This window comes from Pteropus alecto, unplaced genomic scaffold, assembly GCF_000325575.1.
Source record: "Pteropus alecto unplaced genomic scaffold, ASM32557v1 scaffold3, whole genome shotgun sequence".
Classification (NCBI taxonomy): Eukaryota; Metazoa; Chordata; class Mammalia; order Chiroptera; family Pteropodidae; genus Pteropus; species Pteropus alecto.
This window is the reverse complement of record NW_006442484.1, coordinates 30,234,928-30,243,363: the sequence shown is the minus strand read 5'-3', so window position 1 is coordinate 30,243,363 and position 8,436 is coordinate 30,234,928.

The following is an 8,436-nucleotide window of genomic DNA, read 5'->3' as shown; positions in this document are numbered from 1 at the left end:
AAGGATGATGAAAATGTTGAGTCATCTAATTGATTGTGGCAAAGTAGTAATTTTAGGGAGACACTAGTTTGTTATTATAACCAAGAAAGCTTATATCTAATTAATTATATTTTACTCTGAAATAAATGTGTATACTTGAAAATATTGAGGAGCTAAATATGTCCATAAGCAAGGAAAGGATTTGGCCTTTATTTTTGGCTTTCGGTACATGCCAAAAAGTATGGTAGTGATAAATGTAACAGTAAATACAAAGGTGCATAAGTACTTACGGAGAATCTATCAGACGATCACATAATCAATATGAAATACCTTTCAAAAATCTGTAGACATCCTTTTGATTTAAAAAGAATAATCACTTTCCAATGTTCCATACCCACATCTTCTATATCCGATCATTTACTAGATCTTATTGATTTTACACCCTAATATATATCTCAAATTCATACAATTTCTCACATCTCTATTGCCACCTTTCCAGGAAAATATCCAGAGCAGAGACTATTAGTTGTCTCTGCTGGGGGAGAAGCAGGATACTGAGAAAACCACACTGCTGAGATATAGGGACTCATGGCTTGTGCTAAACTGAGGCTAGACCACACCAATAAGCTATTAGTAGGAAAGACTTTCAGCACACTAGCAAGGGCTGAATAACAAACAACAGTAGTCTATCACTAAAGGAGATAAACCTTATTTGAGGAGCAGGTACAGATAAAAATCTGAAAGCCAAAGATGGAGCAGAAATATTGAGATAAAAACTTAGACAAATTAGCACTTACCCTAAACATGAAGTGAAATCAGCAGAATTAAAAAATGATGGAGCACAAAAGGTAATCATAGCATCAACAAGAACCATTTCCAGTTCATCTCCTAAGAAGATCAATTCCACCCTGCAAACTAATGGCTTAGGAGAAGATAAATTTATATTTCCTGGCTTAAAGAACATTCATCTTAGGCTCTAAAGTTTTACATATTACTTGAAACATTTGAGCATAAATTATGGAACACATAAAAGCAAGAAATAACATTGTCAATAAACAAAACAACAGAAAAAGATTAATAAAGAATGTTTATGTTTAAACTATGAGATAATTTAAAATAATTATGATTACTATGTTATAATTTCTATGAATAATTTTAGCAGACATGGAAGCAATAAGGAAAGTTGAATAGAAATAACAAAGAAAAGATTAAATGGAAATACTAGAAGTAAAGGACACTATTACAAAGATTAAGAATGCTTTGTACGAACTTACCTGTCGATTCAACTGAGTTGAAGAAAGAATCAGTGAACTTGTAGATAGTTTGAAAGGCATTAACTGAAGCAAAATAAAAAGAGAAAATTTAGAAAATAAATAAATAAATAAACAAACAAACAATGTATGGAAAAAAAAGAGCAAAACATCCAAGAGTTATGTGACAATATTAAATGGTTTACCACATCTTTAATTTGAATCTGAGAAAACAGAAATGAGAGAGAAAAAAAATATTTGTAAAGGGAATGGCTGAGGATTTTCTTTAAAAAATGCTGTATACTAAACCACATATCTATAAGCTCAGAGAACTACAAGCAGGATAAATACCATAACACGTATATACTACGTACAAAATACTAAAAACAAATGTAAAGAAAATTGTGAAGTAAATTAGACACATTGTGAAGACAGAGATAAAATAAGATGTGAAACAGATTTCTCATGAGAAACCATGTAATACAGAAGATAAACAAGGGTCCTTAAAATTCTGAAAGAAAAAATTAAACAGAATTCAAAACCCAACATAAGTACCTTTTTAAAAGGACAACAAAGTAAAAAAAAAAAAAAAAAATGCAGAGAAGTTAATAGGAGAAAATCTGTACTACAATGAGTATTAAAGTAAATTCTCTAGGCAGAAGGAAAATTAAACCAGACGGAAAGTTGGATCTACACAAAGAAATGAAGGTTCCCAGAAATGGTTACAATGAAGAATATTATAAAAGACATTTAAATGAATTTTTATTTGTTATAAAATATAATTGGCTGAAACCAATTATAAAATAAAAATAATATTAATGCATTTTATGTTTAGAGCATTTTGGAAAGTATATGTGATAAATAAATAAAGCACAAAAGATGAATACTACATACAGTCTGTATCCCATATTCTTTCTTGTTTTTGTTTGTTTTGATTTATTATTATTTGATTTGTTTTAAAATCCTTTAAAAATTTAAAAATCATTCTTAGCTTGAGGCCAAACTAACGCAAGCAATGACCAGATAAGGTCTATAAACCATAATCGTAAACTATATGCCAACTAGTTAAAACCTTTAAAACAGAAAGAATAAACTATATAGTGAGGATAAAATGGGTTAAAAAATCTTTAATACCAAAGCAAAACAAAATGAATAAAGAAACAAAGAACAGATAGCATAAATAGAAAATAAGTAGCAAGAAAGTATCCAACCATATCAGCAATTACATTAAATGTTAAGATCTCAACACATCGATTAAAATACAGAGAGTGTCATGTTAGATTGAATTTTTTTACAAAGACAGTTTTATATACGACTTACATGTAGAAGGCTAGAAAAAAGTATACCACCCATATTCTAATCTCAAGAAAACTGAGGTGATTACATTAATAGACAATATGACTTCAGAACAAGGAATATTACCAAGGGTATAGAAGGTATTACATAATGATAAATGGATCAATTTACTAAGAAGACGGCAATTCTAAATATCTGTGCACTCAATGAGAGAGATTTAAAATATAAGAACTAAAAGAACTCAGAAAAATCTATAGCTGAAGACTTTGACATTTCTCTTTTATTAATCAATTGAATAAGTTGACAGAAAATAAGTTAGAAAATAGACAACTTAAACAACTATATCAAACAACTTAGTCTAAATGATTTTAAAAACAACCTGATAACAGATTAACTGACACAAATATGGTCAATTGATTTCCACAAAGGTACAAGGTTAGTTCGAAAAAGAAAAGAGTTTTTTCAACAAAAGGAGCGAAATGCATCATAGACCTATATGAAAATCCTAAAGCTATTAAAAAGTAATCTCAGAAAAACCACAGGGAAATTGCTTAGTGACTTTGGGTTGGGCCAGGAGATAGCAAATTACAACTTTTGGCCAAATGTAGGTCTACCATCATTTTTGTTAATAAGCTTTTATTAAAACATAACCATACCCATTCACTTATGAATTAGCTATGATTGCTTTCATGTTGTAACAGTAGAATTAAGTATTTGCAATGGACTGTGTGACTCACGAAGCAAAATTATTTGCTGTTTCTTTGCAGAAGTTTGTGTATCTTTGAATTTCTTAGATATAAAACCAAAAAATATAATAATGGTACTTCGTAAGAATTAGAACTTCTACTTTTTGAAAGACAAGCCGCTGATTATAATAAAAAAAAAAAACATTGGCAGAACAGTTTTCTGATAAAAGGCTTGGATCCAGAATATATAAAGAATGCTTGAACCTCAATAATAAGAAAACAAACAACATAATTTTAGAAATGGGCAAAATGTTTGAACAGATACTTCACCAAGAAAGATACACAGATGACAAATAAAGACTTGAAAAGATGTTCGTTATCAGTTATTAGGAGAATGCTAAATAAGTACAAGCTATCACCACATATCCATTCAAAAGACTAAAGTTTAAAAACTAAGTCTGGCATTACCAAAGTAAGGGAGATGATGAGGAGCAAGTGGAATTCTCAAATATTACCGGTGGGAGTGCAAAATGATACGGCCAATTTGAAAAATATTTCGGCAGTTTCTTATAAATTTAAACTTAAAATTAGCCTAATAATCTTATTATTTGGTAATTTACTAAAATAAAAGAAAACATCCTCATATTAAAATTAATACGTGAATATTTAGAGTAACTTTATCCATATATACCTCAAACTGGAAACAATCCAAATGTGCCTTTAAATGCATACCAAATATCCTGATGAGTGTGTAAACAAACTGCATTGTATCCATATGGTGGAATGCTACTCACCATTAAAATTAAACTAACCACGCAACACATAGATTAATCCGAAGCTCATTATGCTAAGTGAAAGAAGCCAAACTTAATATGATACATACTTCTCATCCATTTATGTTATACATAAGAAAAGGCAAAAAACTGTAAGGACAGAAAAGTGACCAATGGCTGTCAGGGGCAGAGCCTTAGGGACGAGGGTAGATACACTCAGACATAAAGGAATTTTTGGCAGCAATAGATCTCTTGTATGTCTTGATTGTTATGGTGGTTATAAGACTACATTATTTGTCAAATATCAGAACTGCATACTAAAAAGGGAAAAGTTACTGTTACTACACGTGAATTATGACAATAAACCTGATAAAATAACATTATGTTTGACATTGACATAAAATAATGCTTTACTCCAAAAATACAAAATGACTCAATATCAGAAATTTCATTAGTTTACTTCACCATGTTAATGGATGTACTAAAAGAGAAATAAATCACATAGGTTTTATTGTTGTTGTTTGTTGGTTTTTAAGATATTTTATTTTAGAGCATTTTAAGTTTCCCAGTAAAATTGAGGAGTAGGTTCAGAGATGTTCTATATACCCCCTGCCCCCACATGTGCAAAGTCTCCCCCGCTAGCAATAATCTCTATCACCATTTATTCATTCCTTCTTTCCTAACTCAAGTCCTGCCAACCACTGATCTTTCCATTGTCTCCGTATTTTGCCTTATTCAGAATGTCATATAGTTGGAATTATATAGTATGTAGTCATGGCAGATTGGCTTCTTTCACTTAGTATATGCATTTAAGATTCCTCTGTGTCTTCACATGATTTGATAGATTATTTCTTTTTAGAGCCAAATCATATTCCATTATCTGGATGTAGCACAGTTTACTTACTCATTCACCTACTGAAAGACATCTTGGTTGTTCCCAAGTTTGGGTAATTATAAATAAAGCTGCTGTAAACATCTGTGAGCAGGTTTTTGTGTGGACATAAGTTTCCAACTCCTTTAGGTAAATACCAAGGAGAGTGACTGCTGGGTTGTACGGGATACTTAGCTTTTTAACTTGCATTTCCCTGATGACATATGATGTGGAAGATCTTTCATATACTTATATCTTTATATCTTTAGCGAGGTGTTTGATAAGGCCTTTGGCCCATTTTTTAATTAGGTTGTTTGTTATCTTATTGTAAAATTTTAAGATCTTCGTATGTTTTGAGTAAGAGTCTTTTATCAGATGTGTCTTTTGCAAATATTTTTCTCCTAGTCTTCAGCTTGTCTTCTTATTCTTGCACATTGTCTTTTGCAGAGAGGAAGTTTTTAATTTTAATGAAGTCCAACTTTTCAATTATTTTATGAATCATGTCTTTGGTGTTTTATCTAAAAAAATTACTGCCATATTCAAGGTCATCTAGGTTTTCTGTAATCACATGTTTTTTTTTTAATCAAAAGATTAGAAGTATTTAATAAATATTAATAAATTATGTGATATTTTACAGCAATACATAATAAAATATTTTCAGGTATCACACAGTAGAATTTTTTCTTCAGATAAAAATAACTTTTAATAAATCTGTGGAAAATTTGGATATCAATTTTTATAAGAAAATTTAGAAGTATCCTTATTTAGATCAGAAAGAAGACAAAAAGCTTATTATCATTTCCACAATTTATGTAGTATTTGTGATCTTGGAAAACATTAAGGGTAAGAAAGTGGAGGAGAAAGTATAAGAATTGGAAGAAAAGAAACAGGTCTCTTTTTTTTGTAGATAATAAAATTTTGTTGTAAAAAAATCAGAAAAAATATAATTAAGAAAAAATAATTCAATAGCATTCCTCTCTACTAGTATCCTGTTAATGAATGCATAAAAATGTTATACTGAAAAAATTTTAAATTCTGTTAGAGTAAATAAAAGTAGAAGTGAATAAAGGTGTAGATCATTCTTATAAATAGGAAAATATTATATACTATAAATGTTATGTCTCAATAAATAAATTTATAAATCTATATAATCCTGGTTAAAACTATCCGTATTTGCATAGACTTGACTCAGGTTGGTTCAGAGGTAAAGGTGAGAGATTTGCAATCAGACCTGGATTTGTAGGAAAATAAAGACCCACAACAGCCAGGTCAAGTTAGAAAACTTACCCTACCAGATATTAAGTCATATTATAAAACCTTAGTTATAAAAACATGCGGACAGCTGGGAACTCAAGCAAAATAAAGAGCTCAAAAAGAGATCGAAGTATATATTTTGGTATTTAATATATGATAAACCTTGTACCATAATTCAATAAGAAGCAACTGATTATTTAACAAATGAACTTGAGAAAATTGATTCACTTTTTTGGGGAAAATAAATTGTTGCCTTCTTACTTTGGATTAATATCTAAAGGTGACATTGAGGCTATAACATGAATAGAAGCAAACATGGGGGCATATGGCAGTGACCAAGATTGGAGACAGAATTTTAAAATAAGAACCAAAATGTTCAAAACATAAAAGGAAAAGTGACGCATTGACCACAATCATATTTTGGGTTTGCACTTACAGAAGACACTCTATGTCAAAGTTAATAAGAAGATATAAATCAAGATATGCTTTTATGTCAAAAGCAAATTGTTTTTAAATGAGCGAAGAATACAAATAGCTAGTTCCTTAGAATGAAAAGTCTGAATGAATTAAAACAACAAAACAACAGCAGCATTACATGATAGTCAAACTTACTGGTTATCAGAAAAGTAACTTACTGGTAATCAGAAAATTACAAATTAAAATAACAATGAATACATCTATAAACTATAAAAATGAAAAAAATTAAAAATAATGGCAATATAAAAATAAGTCAAGATGTATGTGAATTCACTTATTCAGTACACATGTAACCTTATATATGAGATGTGACTTTTAAAACAGGTTAAAAGTCCTTCCACCAGTTTTATAAACATGAAGTAAAGAGTCATATTCAATTTTGCTCTACTGTGCTGGTGACATTTTTGTCAAAACACTGACCTTGGCTGAGCATATATTATGGGTCATATTGTTATTTCTGAAGTTTTAAATAACTTCAGATTATACAAAAATAGCTGTAATCATTTAATTTATATCTATATTTTAAGCTCTTCGACTTTTTTTTTCCTTTTAGATTTCTACTTCTAGACTTGTAGCAAGATTATAACCCAGTGCTATTGGTTTAATAATAGTAAAGTATGATGGCAGGACACTTAGAAAATGCCACTACATGTGAAACAGAATGTAATGTGATTTTAGATCTGAAAATTACTGGTGGCGAGCAGAGTGCGAATAAATATCAAATGTCTTCTCTTTAGCACTAAGTGTAAAATGCTCCAAATCATCTTATCCAACTCTAGATGTTAACTTAAATGTAAATGCACATATTGAATGCAATAGTGGAATAGCAAACAGAATTCATAACAGAAGTAATGTGATTGGGGATACTGTTTTACTGTATTTTTTAATGCCAAGAAATGGCAAATGGAATTGGTCTTTAAAAACTCAAAGCGTAAGTATTTAAGGTGCTCGAAAAGATAGAGCTGCACTATTCATAATCTAGGTTGCATCTAAATTTCAATTTTGTAACAGGAAAGAAAGTAAGAACCTTACCTAGGCCATTGTACTAAAACAGAATCAAACATGCCTGTTCTAAATGGTGAAAATATCTTCTTTAGAACATACTTTCAAGCCTATCGGTAAGCCCACTTGCTAAGACATCCATAATGAGAGGAAGTTTACTCTCTTGATTTGGAGACAATACTGATTAAAACCATAATGTGAGTCCTGTTATGTTTTATGAGATTAAAAATAGTACATAATAACAATTACTATGTTTTATCTAAATCAAAGACATTTGGTAAGTTTGAAGACTCACTGAAGACATATATTTTACCAGGATCATTTAGAGACCAAAATTTTACTCAAAATATTATTCATCAGAATCTGAGGCAAAAGCACAGTAATGAGAAACTCAAGATTAAAGGCTCTGAAGTTCCCGTTGTGAAAAAAATAAACTTATTCTTAAACAACTCATAATTTTTTAATTTTCTACCTGTCATTTACTGCACTATATTGTGTCCTTATTTTCTCAACTAGATTAAAGCTATTCTGAATAGAATATGAATTAGAAATATGAAATTATGAAATATGAAATAGAATATGAGACAGAAATTGGGTATGTCAGAATTCATCCCTAAATATCCTTTGATAGTGTTAAATAAATGGCAGTATATATTCATACAACAGAATAATTAGGCATTATTAAAAACAATGTGTAGTCTATCTGTTCGTGTTTTGCAGCATTCTCTAAGGCTTAGAAGCATGCTTTAAGGCTTTTTAAAAAAAGAATAAGCATATCCACTTATTGATAAATATAGGACTAGAGATATTTTTACATATATACTAGCACATGCATATTATTTTTCTGG